Genomic DNA, 25,758 nt, shown 5'->3' on the forward strand with positions numbered 1-25,758 from the left:
AAAATCTGGTTTGGATGAAGATGAATGGGGAGTAAAGATTGGAGAAAGGAATATAAGCAACCTTGAAGAAGACTTGAAGGGCTTATTATTAAAAGTCAAGGAGCAGAGGAAAAAGATGGGCCCGCTTTTCAGTATCAAGAAAACAGAGATCATGACAAGTGGAAGTTTTAATACATTTATAGTGGATGGAGAGAAGGTTGAAATAGTTAATTTTTCACTCCTGGGATCGATAATCAATAACAAAGGAACTAGTAGTCAAAAAAGTGCCGAAGATTAATGGTAGGAAGATTTGCTATGAAAATTCTGGAAAAATCATGAAATGTGCTGTTGTAACAATTGCCACAAAATATAAATTTTCAATTCTGTGGTTTTCCGGTGACACTATATAGTTCCAAAAGGTGGACAGTGAAAAAACAGAATAGAAAAGCAGAACTCCTTATCTTCTCACCCTTACCATGTCCTCCATGACTTTCCTATCACTGTAGATGAAACCACTATCCTTCCTGCCTCACAAACCCATAATCTGCGTTATCCTTGACTCTTTCATTCAAACCACATAATCAACCCATCATTAAATCCCTGTCTGTCCTACCTTCATAACGTCACTAAAATCCAGCCTTTCATCTCTATTCAAAGTGATACCATGTTAATACAGTCACTTATTCTATCCTGCCTGGTTAACTGCATTAGCCTTCTTGATGAACTTCCAAGCTCCTGTCTCTCCCCACTTCCAGTCCAAACGTTACTCTGCTGCCCGGTTCATTTTTCTACAGAAATCTTCAGGACATATTTCCGTCCTCCACAAAAAACTCCAGTGGTTGCCATATACTTTGGCATCAAACAAAAACTCTTCACCATTGGCTTTAAAGCACTCAATGCCCTTGTCCCTTTCTACCTCACCACACTACTTTCCTACTACAACCCAGCCTGCACACTTCGGTCCTTTAATGCTTGCATCCTCACTATATCTCTATCTCGTCTATCTCTCCTTTGACCCCTTTGCTCTTCTCCCCAACCCTTCTACGTCACCTCACTCCCTCTGCTCCCTTTGTTCTTGTCATCTTCCAGTCCCACAGCACTTTTTTACACATCTAGATTGTAAATCTGGTGTGGGCAGGGATTGTCTCTATTGCTGAATTGTACTTTCCAAGAGCTTAGTACAGAGTTTTGCACACAGTAAGTGCTCAATAAATATGATTTAATGAAGCTGTAATTTTTTTATTTATATGAATGTCTGTATCACCCCCTCTAGGCTGTAAGTTTGTTGTGGGCAGGGAATGTGTCTTCTGGCCTCCACCTTCACAACATCACCAAGATCCCCCCTTGCCTCTCCATCCCAACTGTTACCCAACTGTTACCACATTACTACAATCACTCATCCTATCTTGACTGGATTACTGCATCAGCCCCTTTCTGACCTCCCAACCTCCTGCCTCTCCCTACTTCAGTCCATATTTCATTCATCTGCCCGGATTATCTTTCTGTAGAACATTCAAGGCATGTCACCCCCTTCCTCAAAATTCTCCATTGGTTGATTACCAACGTCTGCATCAAATAAAAATTCTTCACTATTGGCTTTAAAGCTCTACAGTCACCTTGTCCCCTCCTACCTCACCTCCCTCCTCTCCCTCTACATCCCAGCCTGCACACTCCACCTCTTTCCTCAGCTCCCCCTGCCTTCTACATCACCTCACTCCCTCTGCTCTTCCAGCCCCCCAGCACTTATGTATATATGCACATATCTATAATTCTAGTTATTCATATTGATGCTTGTTTACTTGTTTTGATGTCTGTCTCCCCCTTCTAGACTGTAAGCCCATTGTGAGCAGGGAATGTCTCTTTTTATTGCTGTATTGTACTTTCCAAGCACTTAATAAAGTGTTCTGAACACAGTAGGTGCTCAGTAAATACAATGTAAGAATGTCTGCTTATTGTTGTTCTATATTCTCCCAAGCACTTAGTTCACAGCACACAGCGTTTAATAATTATGATTGAATGAATAAATTCTTTTGAAATACGGTGTTGGAGAGGCTTGTGAATATCATGGACTGCCCGAAAAACAAACAAATGGGTTCGGGAGCAAATTAAGCCAAAGTAGTCTTTAGAAAGCCAAATGACTTGACTTAGATTAACATATTTTGGACACATCATCAGGAGGACTAATTCTTTGGAGAAGATACTAATGCTAGGAAAAGTCTGAGGAAAACATGGAAGAGGCAGACCAGCAGCTAGATGGATATGCATCATAACAGTCATAACAGGAGAGTCATTAGCAAGGTTACCGATTATGGCAGAAGATAGGAAATTCTGGAGAAAACATGTCCATCACGTTGATATGAATCAGAAATGACTGGATGGATTGTCTCTAAAGTGTTGCCAAATTGTACTTTCTAAGTGCTTAGTACAGTGGTCTTCACACAGTAAGTGCTCAATAAATATGATTGAATGAATATATATATATATATATATATATATATAGAAAGGAGAGAGAGAGAGAGTTCGAATAAATGCATGTGTTCTGGTGAGGATTATCGGTTTTTCAGTTTCACCCAATTCATACCCATAGTGAACTTTACCACAGGTGGTAATTATCTTCAGACACGTATATATGGGACAACCTGTGCTGAGCTGTACAAAGCACTTTTGTAATTACACTAAAGTATAATTAAGGAGAGAATCATATATTGGAGATGGCAAAAATATATGTGTTTTTAGCACATCTTTTACTATTGAAGATGAGGTTCTTCAAAACAAATGAAACTTTCAAGACTAGGTAAAGCACATACTCCAATAATGGGGTAATCTCTGCAGCAGTCAGAACTATGAAAAATGGAAAATGAATACCTTATGCTCTGCCTGCTGAAATCTAAAAGTACAAAGGGGACACTCTACTTGAGCACTTACATAAGCTCTCAACATAAGAACTAGCATGAAAATGTCCCAGGATCTCAAAGATGCACCATCATCACCATTTTCAAGAAGAAAAGTGAGCAATCAGATTACTGCTTAATGGAAAGAGCATGAATCTAAGGATTGGGAGAATTTGTTCTAACCTCAGTCCTGTGACCGTACTGGAGAGAGATGCCAAAACAATTACTTAATCTTGGCTTCACTGACATTGTCCTCCCCTGGTTCTCCTCCTATCTCTCTGGCCACGCATTCTCAGTCTCTATCATGGGTATCTCATCTTCCTCTTAATGCACAATGAACATGCATAATGAATATCGCTGCTTGATTAATTTATTATTATTGTTATTATTACTGGTACTAATAGTAAAGAATGCCAACATCTAAATATTCCCGGATTCATAACGTGTCCTTAGACCTCAAAGAGTCACAGCAGACATGATTTCTGCCACTCAGCAGCTACAAAATAAAGTGCCAGGAACAACAAACTCCTAGACCTTTACACGGTTTTCATAGACCTTATGAGGGCATTTGATACCATCAGTAGATCTGGGTTCTGGAAATTGCTAGGTTAATTTGTCCACTCTGAAAAGTTCATCAGGTTGTGAGACTACATGATGGTGGCAAGACTGGCTGGGCCAGAGGTTCCTAGTCCTACTCATTTCCCATTGTCAGTGGAGTAAAGTAGGATTGTGTAATGAATCCGATCATGTTCAACTGATTCTAGGCAGTCATTCTGGAACAATGAAACGTAAGACATAGAAGTAGTGGTTAAGAGAATGCCCACCTCCAAACTATTATTCTGATACGGTGGACTTCAAGAATCATCAAAGTCATACAGTCACTGAAGAATTGTTATGTGCAGGTGACTGTGCCCTAGAGAGAATCAATCAATGATACTTAATTAGTGCTTATAGGGCATTCTACTAAGTGCTAGGGAATGTAGGATACAACAGTTGGTAGATATGTTCCCTGCCCACAATGAGGGCAGTCTAGAGGGGATATAGACATTAAAATAAATAAATGATTACAGATATGTAAATAGGTGCTGTGGGGCTGAGAGTGGGGTGAATACCAAATGCCCAGAGAGTATGGATCCAAAGTTATAGATGATGCAGAAGGGAGAGGAGTTCGGGGAAAGAGGGTTTAACTGGGGAAGGCCTCATGGAGGAGATAGGACCTTCATAAGGCTTTGAAGGTAGGGAGAGTGGTGGTCTGGCATAAATGGAGAGGAAGGGACTTTTCCAGTCCAGAAGCATTATGTGGGAAAGGAATTGGTGGCAAGATAGACTAAATCAGGTAATAGTGAGCAAGCCGGCTCTAGAGGAGCAAAGAGTGCAGTCTATACTGTGGAGGAGACCAGTGAGGTGACAAGATATGAAGGAGTGAGCTGAGTGAGTGCTTTAAAGCCAATGGTAATGAGTTTCTGTTCGATGTGAAGCTGAATGGGCAAACCTGGAGGCACTTGAGGAGAGGGGAAGCATAGACTGAACTTTTTTTTAAGAAAAATTATCCAGGCAGCAGAATGAAATATGGACTGGAGTCGGAAGGCAGGGAGGTCGGCAGGGAGGCAGATGCAGTAGTCAGAGCAAGATAAGGTAAGTTTTTGGATCAGCGGAGTGATGGTTTGGATGGAGAGGAAAGGGTGGGTTTTTGTGAAGGTAGCACTGACAGGATTTCGGGACAGACTGAATATGGGGGTTGTTTGAGAGAGATGAGCAAAGGACAATACCAGTGTTATGGACTTGTGAGATAGGGAGGATAGTGACTTTGTCTTTCGTGATTGGAAACATGGGTGAGGACAGGGTTTGTGTGGGAAGATAAGGTGTTTTGGACATGTTTAGTTTGAGGCATTGGTGGGACAGCCAAGTAGAGATATCCTGAAGCCAAGAGGAAATGCAAGACTGCAGAGAAGGAGAAAGACACAAACCTAAGAAGGCTTGCAAATGATTGAAAACTACTTCATATTTTATCAAGGATTTACCGAAAGACAGGTCAAAAGAAAACTGATTATATTAGCCTACACCAGGGAAATTGTGTACCCAGGGCTGTCACAGAACTGTGTTACCTACTTACACACTGATCAATGATGCAATAATATACGAGGTGGAAAAGCACATCAAAAAGGTCAGAACATGGTTGCCAGACATACTGTGGTGAAAGTGTGGTTTTATGATCCAGATTGGCTCAGTGGAAAGAGCACAGGCTTGGGAGTTAGAGGTCACGGGTTTGAATCCCTGCTCTGCCACTTGTCAGCTGTGTGACTGTGGGCAAGTCACTTAACTTCTCTGTCCCTCAGTTACCTCATCTCATCTGTAAAATGGGGTTGAAGACTGTGAGCCTCACATGGGACAACCTGATTACTCTTTATCTACCCCAGCGCTTAGAACAGTGCTCTGCACATAGTAAGCACTTAACAAATACCATTATTATTATTATCTAATCAAAGGTCAACAGAGATATAGTGTTGTCTAACCTCTATGGCTATGAGACCTGGACCCAGCAGTAGTAAGTGCATTTATTAAGCACCGGCTCTTTACTGTGTAAAGCACCGGGAAAGAATACAGAGGTGGAAATTAGACATGGTTCCTGTTTCTTGGAGGGCCGCCGGGGGCTGGTTGTTCTTAATCTGCACAAGCAAAACATTTGACTCCTTGAGCTTTTCCACCATAGTCATTTACAGCCTATTTTTAACATCAAAAGGTAAAACAAGATCACATTCAGTAATGTTCTGAACAAAGTTAATTTTCTAGCAAGGAGGGAAGAGGAAACCTTTTAAGACTACAGTAAAGCAAAGCCTCAGACTATGTTGCATCCCAGCTGAGAACTGGGAGTCCGTTGCCTAGGACGGGGAGGCCCTTTTTGAATAAAAGCTTCAAAAGGAATAAGAGACAAGGAACCAACATTTCTAGTACTGCAAATAAGGGACAACCATTTTATGAATAAAATGTGACCAATTCTATGGGTTTTGCGTTGATCCTACTAATCACACACAACTCAGGTAAATTTCACCATCTGACAGGGAGAGTGGGAGAAGATGAGATCCCTTGAGAGATAGCAGCAGGAAAAACACAGTCATCAGGAGTGACACAGTGATGGCGAAGAGGAGTGAGCAGTCCAGGAACAGACGGCAATGATGGTGACTATAAACTACCTGGAAGTATTTGCCTGTGATTTGATAAATTTTCACAACATGTAAATGAATTTCTCTTGTCACTATGCCCAGAATTATTAATATGAAAATCTCAAGACTGTAATCAAAGTTTCTTTGTCTCATCTAAATAAAAAAAAATATGAATCTCTCCAAATAACCCCACATCCTGGTGTTAGCCATGCTAATAACACTATAGCATATAATAATTGATCTAAAGCCATAAATCCAGATATTCATGAAAAAAATGTAAAACCGATAATTAGGCACATAGCCTCCTATTTGAATGAATCAATTCAAATGTTATTAGAAACAATATCATCTCCAGTTATCTTACATCTTCATGGGTAGTGATTCACTTTAAAATGAACAAAAAAGTCTTTTAATATAAATTTTTTTGTATTTCTAACATCTCCAGAGGTCTACTCTTCCCAATGTTTTGAATACAGTAACTAACCCCTTTCATATGCATAAGCATCTACACCAGTCTAGAAATAATGATGGTTGACAAATCTTGTCACAGTGGATTTTGTGCCTGGGAAATGGGCAGCTGCATTCATGGGCCACAGGTAAATACAATGACTCTGGAGTAATTTTCCCACTCCTTTGGGATGATAGGAGCAATTGCCCAGACAGTTGTTGAGGCTTGGCTCCCAGGCCAGTAGAAACTGGTACAGTCTTCTATATGATATCATTCCATTCCATTATGTAACAAACCACTTCACGTTGCCTGGGTGTCTATACCCACTCTTAAGTGAGTGGAAAACATTTATCCACCTTAGGATGACAAAATGTCTGAAGCTGGGTATGTGTGCATATGCCGGACTTGTTGTCAGCTATCAGGTGATACTTAGTTATCACACTTCAGACTTTCCCAAGCTGAAATCCACACCTAAAAAGTACAGGTTCACCATTCCTGAAGTCATTGAAGTATGACAGGGCCAAATTATCCATTTGGCTATCTGGGATATAGCCTCTGTTTTACAGTAAATAAGTTCCAAAAGGGCAATGGATGGCAGTAGATATGTGGACCTAGGGAATGCTCAGGACTTTCAGTGGTGATTCGGTCAGGGGGAGTGAGTGGGCTCATTACCATATACTAAGCTCATTAGATTCTAAGTGTCTTGAAGATGAAACAATACCTCACTTTTAATGTATGCTCTCAAAGTGAATACTGACACGAGCAATTCCCTCACCTAATGCATTTTGATCTAATTAAACTTCTTAGATATTAAGCTCTGAGAAACAGGCTTCTCTGTTTTTGTTAATCCTCTCAAGCACATAATACAGTGCCATGCCATGATAGATGTTCAAAAAAACACTGATAATAATGATAATAATATCTCCTTAAAGTCTTAATCTGACCCTATAATGTGATGATGTCTGTGTGGGCAGGGATTCTCTCTCTCTCTCTCTCTCTTTTGCTGAACTGAACCCTTCCAAGTACAGTGCTCTGCACACAGTAAGCACTCAATAAATACAATTCAATGAATGAATGATGCAATTTGATCATCTTAATATTTGCTGTATAGTTTTAAATATAGTTAAATGGGGAATAGATAACATAGCATTCAATGAATACTTTATGATGATAATTTTATGGTTGAAAGAATGTGGCTATATTAAATATTGACTAGCATAGACAATAAGGCTTAAAATAATCACAACCAAAATTACTGTTTCATAAAAACAAGATGTATCCTATAGAAAGGAGTTCTTAATACAAACAAAAATACAGAGGAAAATAAATATAAATGAAAAGACAAATACCTCTTTACATTGCAAAAACATATCTGCATTTTATCCCAAAATTCACGTTTGTTCCAGAAACCAATCAATAACATACATTTATTGAGCACCATATTAAGCACTTAGTACAGTGCTCTGCACAGAGTAACCACTCAATAAATATGACTGAATGGATATGAACCTCTTAAGAGACTGCAACAGGAGCAAAAGACCCCCAGTGCTTAGGACAGTGCTTGGCACATAATAAGCGCTTAACAAATACCATCATCATCATCACCCATTCCCTGATCTCAAGGAGCTTGCAATTTAATCAGTGATGTATACTGAACTGTGAAGTTCAACTGTGAACTGTGAAGTGCTTTATTCAGTGTGTTGTATGACTTTCTTTTTAATCAATCAATCAGTGGTATTTATTGAGTGCTTACTATATTCAGGGTGCTGTACTGTTTGGAAGAGTACAGTATAGTAGAAATAGGAGATATGCTCTGCCCATAATTCAACCAGTCACTCAGTGGTATTTATTGAGCACTTGCTCTTTGCAGAGTACCATGACATTAAGTTAAACAAAGTGGTAGACGGAGTGACTTTTGAAGAGCAAGGAATATTATATGACAGGTAAGGAGAGGGATTAGATGGTATACAGCAAACCATAGAAAGTTTTCTGACAAAGTCTGGTTTTCTATTAAAGTCAACTCAATAGCTTTGATATGCTGAACTGAATATGCTATTTTCAATGTCTTTGTGAAATTGCAGTGAAGATAGTGCCTGTCTTAAACTACATAAAGCTAACAGTTTTCTCCACCCTATCCTTTAAATTCAAGGCACTCACATTAATTGCAGCTGAGTGAATAGAAAACTGTGACTCCACTCCCATAATCCAGACAATAAACAGTTCCATATTAAGCTTTGGCTTTTTTGTCCTGAGGTCAAACAATCACATTTGGGTTCTCACTCTTTAGAAAGCAATCTCCAAACAGTGTCCTTATCTCCATGGAGCAGAAGAGTTAAGTCAGGATGCCATCTGTTACCTTGCTTTGCTTACTGATACAAAACAGATTTTAGTCAGAGTATTACAAATCAGAAAACACTCCTGTCCCATGAAACAGGTGGTCATGATGGCTTTCCTTATGAAGGGATTCCTTTGGCTGATCTGATTACAAATAAACATTGGTTTCAAAGCCAGAGATTTGGGCTGCATTAAGGCAGATAGTATTGTTTTGTTCCCTTTGGAGATAAACTCACCACCGTTACTCAGGGGGAGGTAGAAAGGACTGTGGTGCAAGAGATAAGAAGTAAAGGGGATGACGGGGAGGAGACTAGGATTATGACTAAGAAACTTCTATGCCCAAAGAATTTCTGGAACTAAGTCTTACTGCTAGCTATCTCCCCTATTTAAATTGTGAGCTTCATGCTGGAAAGGGACTGCATCCAATCTAATAATGAATTTGTATCTACCCTAGCCAGCACTTAGAACAATGTTTGACACATAGTAGGTGTTTAACAAAAGCACTTATTACAGTGCTCTGCACATAGTAAGTGCTCAATAATTACTGAATGAATGAAATACCATTAAAAAAAAAGAATGGGATCCAACATGTTTACTCTGGTTACTACAAGTTTCCACACTATTATGAAGACATAGAACTCCTAACAAGGGGGGAAGCATGGGGAAAATGCTAAACCTTATTCCAATGAACTGGTTAACAGACTTATTAAGTGTTTACTATGTGCCAAGCACTGTTCTAAGCACTGGTTTAGATTCAAAGTAATCAGGTTGTACCATGTGGGGCTCACAGTCTTAATCCCCATTTTACAGATGAGGTAACTGAGGCACAGAGAAGTTAAGTGACTTGCCCAAAGTCACACAGCTGATAAGTGGCAGAGCTGGGATTAGAACCTATGACCTCTGACTCCCAAGCCCATGCTCTTTCCACTAAGCCAGACATAGGCTCACATTATTTCAAAGAAAAATAGACTTTTCAAAAGGAAGATTGTTTCTCTTCTACACAGACTAGGAGGCCCTCTCAATGCACAAAAGGCTTCAGTTACTTAATTTATCCACATTTTCCAAATATTGTAAATGGAGGTGGTATAGTAAAAATAGCATAGGTCTGAAAGATAGAGACCTATCTTCAACAATTCTACTGGCTTCCTACATGCCTTTGTGTTATTTTACCTCTCTGGGCCTGTTAACTCATCTGTAAAGTGTGGATAATATATGTCTTTCCATATTCACAAGGATGTTGTGAGGAGAAGTTGTGGCAAAAAAAGTGTTGAGAAAATCATGAAAAGCAAGTGACCTAGTGAATAGAGCATCGGCCTGGGAGACAGAAGGACCTGAGTTCCAGTTCCAGACCTGCCACTTCTCTACTTTGAGACCATGGACACATCACAACTTTTCTGTGTCTCACTGACCTCATCTGTAAAATGGGTACAGGTTAAGACTGTGAGCTCAATGTGGTACATTGACTATGTCCAAGATGATTAGCTTGTATCTATCCCAGCACTGAGTAAAGTACCTGGTACATAGTAAACACTTAAATACTATTAAAAAAAAAGCACCTCCAGTTTTAATATAACACAGGGTTTGGGATCTTGTGGAAGCCATCACTCTATTTCTTGCACTATACACATACAGTAGTTTCTTCCAAAATATCTATCCATACACATAATCATGACTAAAAGACCATTACACCATTCTGAATGTTGCACAGTCCTGAAGTGAAAACAAGCATTCTAGTTAACTGAGTGCATTATTATCTAAGAGCCAAAATGGTTGCAACAACTGTTCTTTAGCCAACACCATTATAGAAATAAGAAGAAGAATTGAAATGTTTGTTAAATGCTTACTGTGCTAAGCATTGGTGTAGAAACAGTACAATAAGATCTGATTTAGTTCCTTTTCCACAGGAGGTTCATAGTCCAGTGAAGATGGAGAACAGTTTTTTAATCTCTATTTTATAGATGACGAAATTGGGCATCAAGGAGTGCAGTGACTTACCAAGGTCACACAGCAGACCAGTGGAGGAGCCAGGATTAGAACTCAGGTATGCTGATTCTCATTTCCATATTCTTACTACTAAGGCCACACTGACTCTCTAAATTAATTCATTCAATAGTATTTATTGAGCACTTACTATGTGCACAGCACTGTACTAATCACTTGGAATGTACAATTTGGCAACAAATAGAGACAGTCCCTGCCCAATGATGGGTTCACAGTCTAATCAGGGGAGACAGACAACAGAGCAAAGCAGAACAGAACAAAAACAAGACAATATTATCACGATAAAAAGAATCAAGCGGATGTACACTCCATTAACAAAATAAATAGGGTAATAAATAATATATACAAATGAGCACAGTACTGAGGGGAGGGGAAGGCGGGGGAGGAAGGAGCAGAGGGTGTGGCAGGGAGGGTAAGGGGAGCAGAGGGAAAGGGGGGAGCTCAGTCTGGGAAGGCCTCTTAGAGGAGGTGAGCTCTCAGTAGGACTTTGAAGAAGGGAAGAGAATTTGTCATATGTGAGGAGGGAGGGCATTCCAGGATGGTAGTAGGACATGGGCCAGGGGTCAACAGCGGGATAGGCATGAACAGGGGACAGTGAGGAGGTGAGTGTCAGAGGGGTGGAGTGTACAGGGTGGGCAGTAGAAAGATAGAAGGGAGGTGAGGTAGGAGGGGGCAAGGTGATGGAGAGCTTTGAAGCCAAGAGTGAGGAGTTTTTGTTTCGTGCAGAGGTTGATAGGCAACCACTGGAGGTTTTTGAGGAGGGGAGTGATATGCCCAGAGCGTTTCTGTAGAAAGATGATCTGGGCAGCTGAATGAAGAATAGACTGGAGTGGGAAGAGACAGGAGGAAGGGAGATCCGAGAGAAGGCTGACACAATAGTCTAGTTGGGATATTATGAGAGCTTGTACCAGTAAGATAGTCGTTTGGATGGAGAGGAAAGGACGGATCTTGGTGAAATTGTAAAGGTGAGACCGGCAGGTGTTGGTGATGGATTGGATGTGTGGGGTGAATGAGAGAGCTAAAAATACTGATATTGAAAGGCTAGAATCATATGGTTGCTTTGCCTCCATAAACCATATCTCTAGCACTGTCAATCCATGGTTCTGTTTGAAACATGCACACAGTAAGCACTCAATAAATACGATTGAATTTAGCACTCACTTCAGCTGTTTTATGGATTGTGAGGCTCACATCTTGCTAAAACTAGTGGGATATGGTATATATTGTTTGGCATATGTGGTGGCCCTGGGAATCAGAGGAACTGCATACTAGTCCTGGCTCTGACATGGACCTATGTGACTTTACACAACTCGCTTTCCTTCTCTGTGCCTCAGTTCCCTCATTTGTAAAATGGGGATTCATCACTTGTTTTCCCTCCTCTTAGACTATAAACTATAATATAGGACTGGGCCTGTGCCTGACTTGATTTTCATCATCATCACAAAAACAAACTACCATTGCTCTTAAAACCATTGCCTGAAGGAAAAGGTAATCACTACATTCTCAAAAGATATGTGCTGGGCTCCAACAGGTGACTATTATGATACTAGGCAAAATGGAAATGAGGTGCTTGGGTAAGGTTGTCCATTTATATAGTTACATGCTTCTATTTGACTCATTTGTCAGTAAGTATATGAGACGTGTCTATATATTAAATGGTTCTGCTGTAGAATGCTGTTACATTCAAACAAGTAAAAGTTTCCTTCCACATAAGTAATTATTAACATACAGTAGGAAAGCATTCCCACCTCAATAAGGACTTGATGAAATGGAAGGTCTATAAGAACAGGTAAGCACATTTCCTAGAGTTGCTCCATCACTAGGGCTTTTGAGTTCACACAGTGATATTCGAAGCCTGGACTATCCACCTCTTTTCCCACCACCGCCTCTAGAGAGATGCCCCAGCTATCCACGTGAGAGTGGAGGACAGATTGATGATCCTTCCTGACTTCTGGATGATTGGGAAGACTGTGAAAGACTGTGACTTCTTTGGAGTTCTTCATCTACAACTGTTTCCCTTGAGTGACAAGGTATTCTAAGACTGTATGAGGAAGTATGAGGAAGTATACTTAGTAGTTGTAGTAATGATGATATATAATGAATCCCCGCTGAGTGTCTAGGACTGTAGTATGTGCTTGGAAAGTACAAATGTAAACAGACACATTCCCTGTACACAAGGAGATTGAGAGATCTCTAAAGATCTTGCTCCTTATACTATTCTTTCCTTATTCTGAAATTTAAAATTTTATTCTTACCCCGTGTAAACTCCCTCCTGATTGCCAGTTTCCTCTAAGCTCCCTGTGAGCAGGAAACATATCTACAACTCTGTTATACTGTACTTTCCCAGGGACTAAATAGATTGGTCTATACACAGTGTTTAATAAATATGATTGATTGACTGCATTTTCCTCTTCCCTCCCTCTCCCCCTTTCACTGAAAGCCTCTTGAAGGCAACGGAACATGTAGAAATATTTAATGACTATATATTTCTCCCAAGTGATTAGTACAATGACCTGCACATTGTAAACACTTAGTGAAAGTTATTTACTATTGACATGACAAGATTTTTCTTTTGCTAAACATTCAGAAATTAGAAACATATTTATTCCAGTCTCTTCATCCAATTTCCAACCTATGAATTATTCCTTCCTTTTATCACCGTCAAAATATTGGCTGCTACATTGTGCAGAGGTCGTGCCCAAGGGTTGTGGACTGAGGCAATTCTAACTCTACTGCAGTAAGCTATAGGGGAGCAGTGTTATATAATGTGGACAAAGGGGCTATTCCAAGAAACATGAAATTGAGAACAAACATACTATTCATTAATCCTCTCCTATTTGATTTCTTTTAAAGGAAAGGCTCTAAGATTTAACACAGCCACCACAGACCAAGAAGTCTTATTAGGTTTCTGAAGTATTTAGGCAAACTTTGATTAATTCTGCCACCTGAAGAAATACTAATATTTCTATTTGTAGTTTTTTAAATAACTATTGAGTATTGTGCTTAAAACAAAACATGTGGGAAAAATGAGTCAAGTTTCTAGCTTTAATGTGGTAGAACAATCAATTAGTAGGCTGTAAGGAAAATAGAACTTTTTGCATCCATAAAAGTCATATTTAATGGATTCAAATGTAACTTTCACACTTCTACCAGCTGGTGATGCCGCTTTCAGAGATTTAATAGATTTTGTCATGCATTATTGAAAGGAAATGCCTTGTTTTATAGAAATACACACATATATTTATTTGTTATATATCTATATTTGGGGAAAATGTACAGTGTAGTACACATGAATGGTTGAAGAAAATACGTAGAAGTATAATAGTTCAGAGGATTTAGGGGAATTAAAAAATGAGGAGAGACATGACAAATTCTGAGCTGTTCAAAAGTTTTAAGCTTATTTCATCATTGTTTTTCGGGATCATCTTTTATTTAATACTACTTTCATTTTTATATCTAGATATCACACTGATTCCTGTAGACATATAAAATGGCAGAGGCAACTATATGAACTCTGCTAAATGCATTGTTCATGCTTATGGCTTCTCCCCAAAGAAAGATTACAGAAAATTCAAAGACACATGATTAATAAAACAGCACAGCCATCACTGTCCCTAAACTTTACAGTCTGCAAGTACATTTGTTAGGAATAAATGGATTTCTGAGGCACTTAATAAAATGAAAGTTAAAAGAAATCAATTGTCAAACTCTGCACAGCAACAATAGTATTTTCAGGAAGGTTTTAAATTTTCTTGGAAATGAATATTGATTTCATTTGGGATAGGACAGAATGCTATACTGCTGAAAATGTCTAAAAAATATTCAATATATGATTAATCTCTTTTCGACCCAGACTGCTCTTTCAGATATTTATCAAGTCTCTACATTGTTAACAACAAAACAACTAAAGGCTTACAGTTATGCAGCCACTCAAAGATTAGTTCACCAACACAAGCGTCACACAAATAATTGTTGACTTGTCACTCTGACCCCAATCTTCATTTCAAATATCTGAATACCCCATGCAGGCCTGGCCATTTTCAGATATATTATCACAGCTCTGCTCGACAAAGTAAAGTTCTAGCTGAGGTTTAATGGGCAAGGTAGAAGAAAGAATAGAGCTAAATGGGGAAGGCCTTGAAAACTCTCATTAGATAATTTAAATGAGAGTATACTCCTGTAGGCTTTAGAAAAGAGAAGTTACATGATTATAGCAACCCTTTATTTTCTACTAAGAATGGGATACACTGGAAAATAGAGTCTAGGTGAAATTATCTTAATCTGGTTGCAAGGTAAACTGTTGTCCCAAATCTCTGACTACAGAATAGAGATAAAGACTCCCAGGCATCTACCCTACCCAAGAGGCACTGCAGCCTCAGGAGTTGTCCCTGTGAGCCTCACACACCCCCATGAGTTGTAAAGCTCTGACTATAAGAATGGAGAGGAAGACTCCCAGGCCTATGAGTTGTCACTGAAAGTCTGATAGTGTTGTTTCCTAGTTTCTGGAGGAGGTGGGGAGGTGTGGGGCATGGCAGGTATTTTTTCTTAGAGGCTCACAATACTGTCCTGATTCCAGGTGAAGGTTCACCAGTCCCAAAAAAGCCTTTAGTGGTTTCCCATCCAGCTCTGTCTCAAGCAAAAACTCCTCACCTTTGGTTTTAAAGGACTCCACCGCCTGGCCCCCTACTACCTCACCTCTCTCTCTTTCTACAACCCAGCCCACACACTTCACTCCTCCAGTGCTAACCTTCTCATTGTGCTTCGATCTCATCTATTTTGCCACTGACTCCTAGCTCATGTCCTGTCTTTGGCCTGGAATTGCCTCCATCCTCAAACCTGACAGATAATTACTCTCTTACTTTAAAACCCTTATTGAAGGCATATCTCCTTCAAGAGGCCTTCCCAGACTAAGCCCCACCTTTCCTCATCTCCCATCCCCTCTGCATGCACTTACTTCTCCCTTTATTCTTCCTCCCCTCCCAACACAGCACTTATGTATACATCTGTAATTTTATGTATATTCATTGATATCTGTCTCCCCACCTCTAGACTGCAAGTTCACTGTGGGCAGGGAATGTACAGTGCTCTGCAAACAATAAGTACTCAATAAATATGATTGAATGAATGAATAATTCACTCTGCTGCTCAGATCATTTTTCTAAAAAAAAGTCCAGTCCTCATCTGCCCATTCCTCAAGAACCTCCAGTGGTTGCCCATCCACCAATTCATCAAACAGAATGATTTTCATGTACATTTCATCACCACTCATCATTTCATCGCATTTCATCACATGAGATCACCACTCTCCACACCTTCAAAACCTTACTGTTCAGCAAATCAAACAATTAATCAATCATATTTATTGAGTGTTTAGAATGTACCAAGCACTCTACTAAGCACTTGGGAGAATACAATATAAGAGAGTTGGTAGACAAGTTCCCTGCCCACAGTAAGTTACAGTCTGGAGCGGGGAGATAGACATTAATATAAACAAATCAATTGCAGATATGTACATAAGGCCTGTGGGGCTGAAGAAGGGATGAATAAAAGGTGCAAATCCAAGTGCATGGGTGACACAAAGGGAGTGGGAGAAGAGGAAATGAGGACTTATTTGGGGAAGCCCTCTTGGTGATGTGCTTTTAATAGGATTTTGAAGTGGGAGAGTGATCGTCCCTCAGATATGAAAAGGGAGGGCATTCTAGGCCAGAGGCAGAACATGGGAGAGAGATTGGGGCTAGATTCATGAGTTTGAAGTACAGTGAGTAGATTAGCATTAGAGGAGTGAAATGTGCTGGCTAGGCTGTACTAGGAAATCAGGGAGATAAAACAGGAGGGGTCAAGGTGACTGACTGCTTTAAAACCTATAGTAAGGAGTTTGTTTGATGTGGAGGTGGATGGGTAACCACTGGAGGTTCTTGAAGAGTGAAGAAACATGGACTATGTGGTTTTGTAACAGAGTGAAGTACAGATTGAAGAGGGGATAGACAAGAGGCAGGGAGGTCAGCAAGGAGGCTGATGCAGTAAGTGGTATAGGATGTGTGCTTGGATTATTGCAGTACCAGTTGGTTGGAGAGGAAAGGGAGGGCTTTAGTGATGTTGTGAAGGTTGAATTAATAGGAATTGGTGACAGAATGAATAAGCAGGGTGAATGAGAGAGCTAAGTCAAGGATAACACCAAGGTTATGGCCTTGTAAGACGGAGGATGGTTGTGCTGTCTAGAGTGATGGGAAAGTCAAGAGGAGGACAGGATGTATGTGAGAAGGTAAGTAGTTTCATTTGAGACATATTAAGTATGAGGTGTCAGTGGAATATCCAAGTAGAGATGTCCTGGAAACAGAAAGAAATGTGAGACTGCAGAGGAGAGAGATCAGGGTTGGATATGTAGATTTAGGAATCAACCAGGTATAGGTATTAGTTGAAGCCATGGGAGTGAATATGTTCTCCAAGGAATTGAGTGTAGATGGAGAATAGCAGGAGATCTAGAACCAATTCTTGAGGAACTCCCACAGTCAGGGGGAGGGAGGCAGAGGAGGAGCCAATAAAGGAGATTGAAAATGAGCAGCCAGAGAGATAGGAGAACCAGGAGAGGACAGTGTCACAGAGTCTTATCTCCTTCAAGATACCTTCCCTAGCTAAGACCTCATCTCCCCTACTCCCTCTCCCTTTTGGATCACCTATGCACTTGGATATGTACACTTTAAGCACTTGATATTCACCCCTCACTCAGCCCCAAGGTATATATCCATAATTCATTTTAATGTCTGTCTTCCCTTCTAGACTATAAGCTTTTTGAGAGCAGACAGCATGTCTACCAACCCTAGTATTTACTCTCCCAAGAGCTTAAGTGCTCTGCACACAATATATGCTTGATAAATACCACTGATTGATGAATTGATCATCTCAGTTTAATCTCACATCATTTTGTTTCAAATGTTGTTGAAATACTAAATTTATAATAATGATCTTAAACCATTGAAGGTAGTTTTAAGAGTTAAAATTTGATGGATAAATTTTCTCTATGTGGATAATTTCAAAATACTAAATAAAATAATTTTTTCAATGCACTGCTGTTCCAATACTTTACTGACATTAAAAGGACAATCAAATATACAAAGAACTATAAAAGTAAGCCAACAAGAAGTCTTTATGTCATAATGTGATGTAATATTTTATTTGAGACTTTAAACAAAAATGTATTTCCCCACCAATTTTCTAGTCCATTTGACAAGCATTCAACATTTTTCTCTTTTGCTATTTTGGCTTAAAAGGAACAACGTGTTTCCTCTTTATCATTCTATTGGTCCATCTTTAAAAGTAGGAAAATAATTCTCCCAAACTCATGTCCCCCGGACCCCTCCCTGCCCCCGCCACACACAGAGATACACAAGAACTCACATATACACTGTCTGAAAAACAAGTATCATTGTCTGTATGTAAAAAAAAAAAAAAAATTAAAGTGACTTGATGGAGTTATTCAGTTTGAACAAATGTATAGTGTGTCTGTAGTAGAAAGAAAACTGGTTCTCCAGACCATGAAGTGGCTTCATAACATTAGTTGGTTTGTAAAACTGAGTAACAGTGACCTAGTCTGACCCTTCAGTTAACTCTCCATATTATTTTGAGCATATATGACAAGTCAGAGTAGCAATGTGGGTCCTAGTGCCACTGTTATCAACAGTGTTCATCAAGAATCCTCCCAATGGTGCATCAGAGAAGCAACATGGCTCAGTGGAAAGAGACCGGGCTTGGGAGTCAGAGGTCATGGGTTCAAATCCCACCTCTGCCACTTGTCAGCTGTGTGACTGTGAGCAAGTCACTTCACTTCTCTGTGCCTCAGTTCCCTCATCTGTAGAATGGGGATTAAGACTGTGAGCCTCACGTGGGACAACCTGATTACCCTGTATCTACCCCAGCACTTAGAACAGTGCTCTGCACATAATAAGTGCTTAACAAATACCAACATTATTATTATTATTAAGCATAAGACCTGCCTTCCATATTATTTATATTTTAATTTCTGTCTCTGTCTTTAGGCTATAAACTCTTTGTGGGTGGGGAACTTGTGTGCCAACTCTGTTGTATTGTGCTCTCCCCAGTGCTTGGTGAAGTGCTCTGCACATAGAAGGCATTTAATAATAATAATAATAATGATGATGGTATGTTATGTGCTTACTATGTGCCATGCACTGTTCTAAGTGCTGGGGTAGAAGGAAGGTAATTAAGTTGTCCCACGTGGGCTCACAGTCTTAATCCCCATTATACAGATGAGGGAACTGAGGCACTGAGACATTAAGTGGCTTGCCCAAGGTCACAAAGCGGACAAGTGGAGGACCAGGATTAGGACCCATTTCCTCTGACTCCCAAAATCGTGCTCTTTCCACTAAGCCACGTTGCTTCTAAAAGATAAATACCAAAAGTCCTTTCATTTCTCTGTGCCTCAGTTTCCTCATCTGCAAAATGGGGATTCAATACCTGTTCTCCTGCTACCTAGACTGTGAATCCCATGTGGGACATGTTTACCTTGTATCTCCCACAACACTTAGTACAATGCTTGACATATAGTAAATGCTTACAAGTGACAAGTTATTATTATTATTATTACTGTCATCATTATTATTATTTGGAGAAGAGCTTTTTGATTCCAATCAGCTACTTTGCAATTTATATGAATGACCATTAGGATGCCAACTGGAACTGTATGATGATCCAGTACCATCTAGTACTACTACTGGAAAACCAAGTCAGGCTCATAATCTGACTTTGAAAGAGTCACCATTAGCAGTATCTTGGGTGCCTATAAAGTGGCACCTGAATCCAGAACCTGGGTTCTTATCTCAGCTTTCCACTTGGTTGCTGTGTGACCTTGGGCAAATTACTTAACCTCTCTGTGCCTCCGTTAGCTTAACTGTAAAATGGGGAGTAAGACTAAGCTTGTTGTGGACAGGGATTGTGTCTGTTATACTATACACTTACAAGGGTTTCTTACAGTGCTCTGTATACAGTAAGAGCTCAGTAAATAAGATTGATTGATTGACTGAAGACTGTGAGCACCATGTGGGACTGTGTCCAACCTGATTAGCTTGTATCTATCCCAGAGCTTAGCATAGGCCCTGGCACGTAGTAAGTGCTTAAATACCATATTTATAAAGTGCTATTTAGGTCTTTACTTGGGGAAAGACTAGAAACGGTGGTCTAAATTTTGTCGTCTTGATGCAAACTAGATTCTTGAATTATCCCACATTTTGCGGTCAAATTTACTATTGCAAAAAAAAAAAAAATAGCTACTCAGTATTGCTATGGCACCGACATTATGAGGAGACATCCAGTGATACTGTAAGCTCCTTGAGGGCAGAAATCATGTCTTCTCCTTCTACCATGCTCTTCCAGCGTTTGCACATAATAGGTGCTAAATAAATACAAGACAGTAGAGGAGGATTATGACTGGGGGAGCTGTAGTCTGTTGGATTTGGGGAGGTAGCGAGTTGCAAGTTGGAGCAACAGTGTGTGTTAGTGGACAAAAATGAGAGAATCAAGAACTAAATATAGTTAGTTTATCTGCTGTCAAGAATGTGGTGTCATTATTAAATATCACTGCTCAGATAGATAATCCATCTGTAGTTATGAAGCACTTACTATGTCCAGAACACTGTACTTGGCACAGAGCATGAGGAAGCAAGGCTGCAATAGAAGAGGTGTTTTAATAGTAATAATAACAATAGTAATAATAATCACAGTATTTAAATGCTTACTATGTGCGAGGCACTGTATTACACACTGGGGTGAGTACAAGCAATCGAATTGGATACAGTTCCCTGTCCCATGTAGGGTTTGCAGTCTCAATCTTCATTTTACAGATGAGGAAACTGAGGCACAGAAAAATGAAATGACTTGCCCAAAATAACACAGAAGACAAGTGATGGAAGGAAATGAGCATGGACTACAAACCCAATGGTGCAAAGGAGACTTGGTTTTGCCTAAACCTTCCAGAAGATCCTAAGAAATTCTGGGAGTAGACTGCCAATATTGAAAAAAAACCCAACCCAGTTAACCCAGGAGTGGGATTAAATTAGATAAACTGAATAGCATAGGTGATAGAGCACAGGCCTGGGCCTCAGGTGGTCATGTATTCTAATCCCAGATCTACCACTTGTCTGCTGTGTGACCCTGGGCAAGTTACTTCACTTCACTTCTCTGTGTCTCACTTCATCTGTAAAATGGGGTTGAGACTGTGAGCCCCACATGGGTCAGGGTCTGTGTCCAACTCGATTTGCTCGTACGTATCCACCCCAGTTCTTAGTACAGTAATAATGTTGGTATTTGTTAAGTGCTTACTATGTGCCAAGCACTGTTCTAAGCGCTGGGGTAGACACAGGGGAATCAGGTTGTCCCACGTGGGGCTCACAGTCTTCATCCCCATTTTACAGATGAGGTAACTGAGGCACCGAAAAGTGAAGTGACTTGCCCACAGTCACAGCTGGCAAGTGGCCAACCTGGGATTCGAACCCATGACCTCTGATTCCAAAGCCCGTGCTCTTTCCACTGAGCCACACTGCAGTTAGTACAGTGCCTGGCACATAGTAAGCATTTAAAAAATATGGGAGAGGAGGCTTGGAGCTTCCTGTGATTTGTTGTGACTAATTTGTGACTATTTGGGACCCACTCATACGGTTTCTTTCCACTTAATAATAGTATAAATAATGATAACAATGGTGTTTGTAAGCACTTAGTATGTGCCAGGCACTGTATTAACTGCAGGGCTAGATACTGGCAAATCAGATTAGACAGTCCTTGTTCCACATGAGCGTTTCAGTCTTAATCCCCATTTCCCTGATGAGGGAACTAAGGCATAGAGAAGGGAAGTAACTCCTCCAAGAGGCGTTCCCAGACTGAGCTCCTCTTCCCCCTCTACTCCCTCTGCCATCCCCCCTTTACCTCTCTGCAGCTAAAGCCTCATTTTCCCCTTTTCCCTCTGCTCCTCCACCTCTCCCTTCCCATCCCCACAGCACTGTACCTGTCCGCTCAACTGTATATATTTTTTCGTTACCCTATTTATTTTGTTAATGAATTGTACATCGCCTTGATTCTATTTAGTTGCCATTGTTTTTACGAGATGTTCTTCCCCTTGACGCTGTTTAGTGCCATTATTCTTGTCTGTCCGTCTCCCCCGATTAGACTGTAAGCCCGTCAAACGGCAGGGACTGTCTCTATCTGTTGCCGACTTGTTCATCCCAAGTGCTTAGTACAGTGCTCTGCACATAGTAAGCGCTCAATAAATACTATTGAATGAATGAATAACTTGCCCAAGGTCACATAGCAGATGGATGGCAGAGCTGAGACTAGAACCCAGGTCCTTCTGACTCTCAGACCTGTGCTCTTTCCACTGGGCCAGCTATGCTGAGGATATAAAGGAAGCTAGGATAAATTAATTTGTAAGATTATTTTAGTCTAAACCCTTTTTTCAGCTATCTTTCCAAAGCAAAACCTTCAGGGAGCTGTATGGTTAAATCATTTTTCAAATGTTTCAGAAGCTGCATAGCCTAGCGAACAGAGCACAGACTTAGGAGTCATAGGACCTGGGTTCTAATCCTAGATCCCTCACTTCTCTACTTTTTGACCTTGAACATCCATTAACTTCTCTGTGACTCTCTTACCTCATCTCTAAAATGGGGATTTGGACTGTCAATTTATTGTGGGCATGGAAAGTGTTTCTTATATTGTGCTCTCAAGTGCTTAGTACAGTGTTCTGCACCCAGGAAATGCTCAAAAAGTATGACAATTGATTGATTGATGACTGTAAACCCAACCTGGGATATGCACTGTGTCCAACTAAATTATATTCTATAATAATAATAATAGCTGTATTTGTTAGGAGCTTGGTTACTATGTGCCAAGCACTGTTCTAAGTACTGGGGTGGGGGAATACAGGTAATCAGGTTACCCCACGTGGGGTTCACAGTCTTAATCCCCATTTTACAGATGTGGTAACTGAGGACAAGAAAAGTTAAGCGATTTGCCCAAAGTCACACAGCTGATAAGTGGCAGAGCCGGAATTAGAATCCAAGACCTCTGACTCCCAAGCCCGTGCTCCTTCCACCAAGCCACACAGTGCATAATACAGTGCCTGACACATAGTAAGTGCTTAACAAATACCACACACTAAAAAAAGTCTGATTTCTGTTACACGGATTCACAAGCTTCACCCTAGAAGTTTTCTTATTTCAGTGGCTTTTTACATTACTTCATTAACCTTTACTTTGGCAATGTCCTTTGTATAGCTTTTCAATTTGTAATACCAATTCTATTTCAACTTTGAACATCAACTTATTTAGGACTCTGATTTTCAGCTATGATTTCTGGGGCCTTCACAGAACTCTCAATTGGTTCCTGGATTGTCTTTTTAATCCCCTACTTCCTTGTATTACACTAAATACTGAATATCTAACTGGGGTAAAATAGTTTGGAGTTATACAGCTAAATGGCCCAAATGTCAAACTCCTAAGGAAAAAGCCTCTCAATCTAAGATTTGAAAGCACAAATTCTAAAAGTTATTGACCTTGCCTTGAGGATTTTCTAATTTTATGGGTTAGACAGGTAATACCTACAATACAACAAAAAGAAAAAAAACTGAAATGCAACTGAGAAGCAGCGTGGCTTAGGGGAAAAAGCACGGGCTTGGGAGTCAGAAGTCGCAGGTTCTAATCCTGGCTCCGCCACTTGTCATCTGTGTGACTTTAGGCAAATCACTTAACTTCTCTGTGTCTCAGTTACCTCTTCTGTTAAATGGGGATTAAGACTGTGAGCTCCACGTGGGACAACTTGATTACCTTGTATCTACCCCTGCACTTAGAACAGTGCTTGGCACGTAAGCGGTTAACAAATACCAGCATTAATATTAATACAAAAGTGGGCAAAAATAAATACATTGATAAATTGAATAAAATCATGTATATTTGAATACAAGGCGGCTAATTACAAAAAAGTATTTAATGATGCATTCAGGGGACATTAGATTTAGATGCAATCTATTACTATTGAATATGATAGTAAATTACTATTTCAGTAGAACATTTCTGCAGAATAATCTCCCAGGAAGGCATGGCAATGGCCAATATTATGAAAATGGAAGACAAGGAAAAGGAGAAAGAGAACCCATAATCAATCATTGGCATTTTTTGAGTGCACTATTCATTCATTCACTAGTATTTATTGAGTGTTTACTATGTGCAGAGCACTGTTCAAAGTGCTGTGCTAAGCACTTGGGAGAGTACAGTAGAATTAGTAGGCATTATCACTATCCTCAAGAAGCTTACGTAAGGATCAAGAAACATAAAATAAGGTCTATTATCCTGATATTCCTAAAAAGAATGGAAAACGCTTTGCTTTATTAAAGTGTATTCACCTCAGATTATTAGCCTTGAACAAAAGTAATACAAAGTTTTTCTCTACAATTTTCCATCCTTTAGACAGGGCAAGATGTTTCCCCAGCTACCATTCAGAAGGAACAGGAACAGTGCTATTCAGTATCTATGAAATTTACAGTTTGAATTCTTCTAGTCCCAGCTACATCTCTTGTTTTCTAAATAATGCATTGAACATAAAGAGTACGATGCTCCAATATCTGCTTATTTTGTATTCCTAAGATTGGGATCCAAGCTACTTTGACTTTATCTACCTCACAATTCATACTTATTACATATTCTGACGGAAGCTGCAGCCTCAGCCAGAGTAGAACAATAGCTTCTCTTTGCTTAATGTTACAAAGCTGCTGGGTCTATAGAAGGGAAGAAAAATAAAAGAAAATACTATTTGCATTATTTGTGTGCAATTCTACAAATTGCTGAAAGTGTGATGTCTTCATGTTGATTAGTCACCCAACACAGAAAAGTGGGGATATGAAAACTTAATGAGTTGGAGAGCAAACTGCTGCAAATCTGAAGCATTTAATGTGATCACTCTTCAGGGTTGAGGGGCTGCATACCACCAATGGATGCACTATATATATTAAAATATTTATGAGATGCAAATAGGAAAATGTTTTACTACATTACAGAAACATCATAGCATAGTGGAAAGAGCATGGGTATGGCAATCAGAGGACCTGCATTCTAATCCTGGCTCTGCCAATTGCTTGTTGTGTAAGCTTGGGGATGGTATTCAATGTTTGTGCCTCAGTTTCCTCATTTGTAAAAATGGCGATGCAATACTTTTTTACTTAGACAGTGAGCCCCATGTGGGATGGGGACTGTTTACAATCTGATAAGCTTGTATCCGCCCCAGCACTTAGAACAGTGCTCAACAAATATTAAGCAGTTAACAACAAATACCATAATTTATTTTCACCTTTATCACCATTCTTGAGCACCATCTTTTCTTATCCCTGATTGGGAGCATAAGCACCATGAGCAGCAACATAGGATTCTGGAGCAGAGTTATAATGATAATAATGTTTTTTCTTAAGTGCTTACTATATGCCAAGCACTGTTCTAAGTGCTGGGATAGATACAAGGTTATCTGGTTGTCACATGTAAAATCTATTTTAGAGATGAGGTATCTGAGACAGAGAAGTTAAGTGACTTGTCCAAAGTCACACAGCAGACAAGTGGCAGACCTGGGATTAGAACCCATGACCTCTGACTCCCAAGCCCAAGCTCTTGCCACTCAGCCATGCTCTAAAACTACTGTAGAAACCCAGCATTTGCTCGGATTTCTTGAACTAAGTTGCCTCAGGTTACCACAGCAGCAAAAAAAACACCACCACAATAAGAAGAAAAAAAGGAATGTCAGTGTGAGTCAGCATTCATTCTGACATATTGTTCACCTTGACCTACTGCAACCAGCCTGTAATTTATCATTCCAAAAGTGTCACTGAATAACCCTAGTCTTGATTTATAAGTAGAAAAACAAATAGAAAGCAAGTTCTATGTATTAAGGTATCAATATGTTT

This window comes from Ornithorhynchus anatinus, chromosome 1, assembly GCF_004115215.2.
Source record: "Ornithorhynchus anatinus isolate Pmale09 chromosome 1, mOrnAna1.pri.v4, whole genome shotgun sequence".
Classification (NCBI taxonomy): Eukaryota; Metazoa; Chordata; class Mammalia; order Monotremata; family Ornithorhynchidae; genus Ornithorhynchus; species Ornithorhynchus anatinus.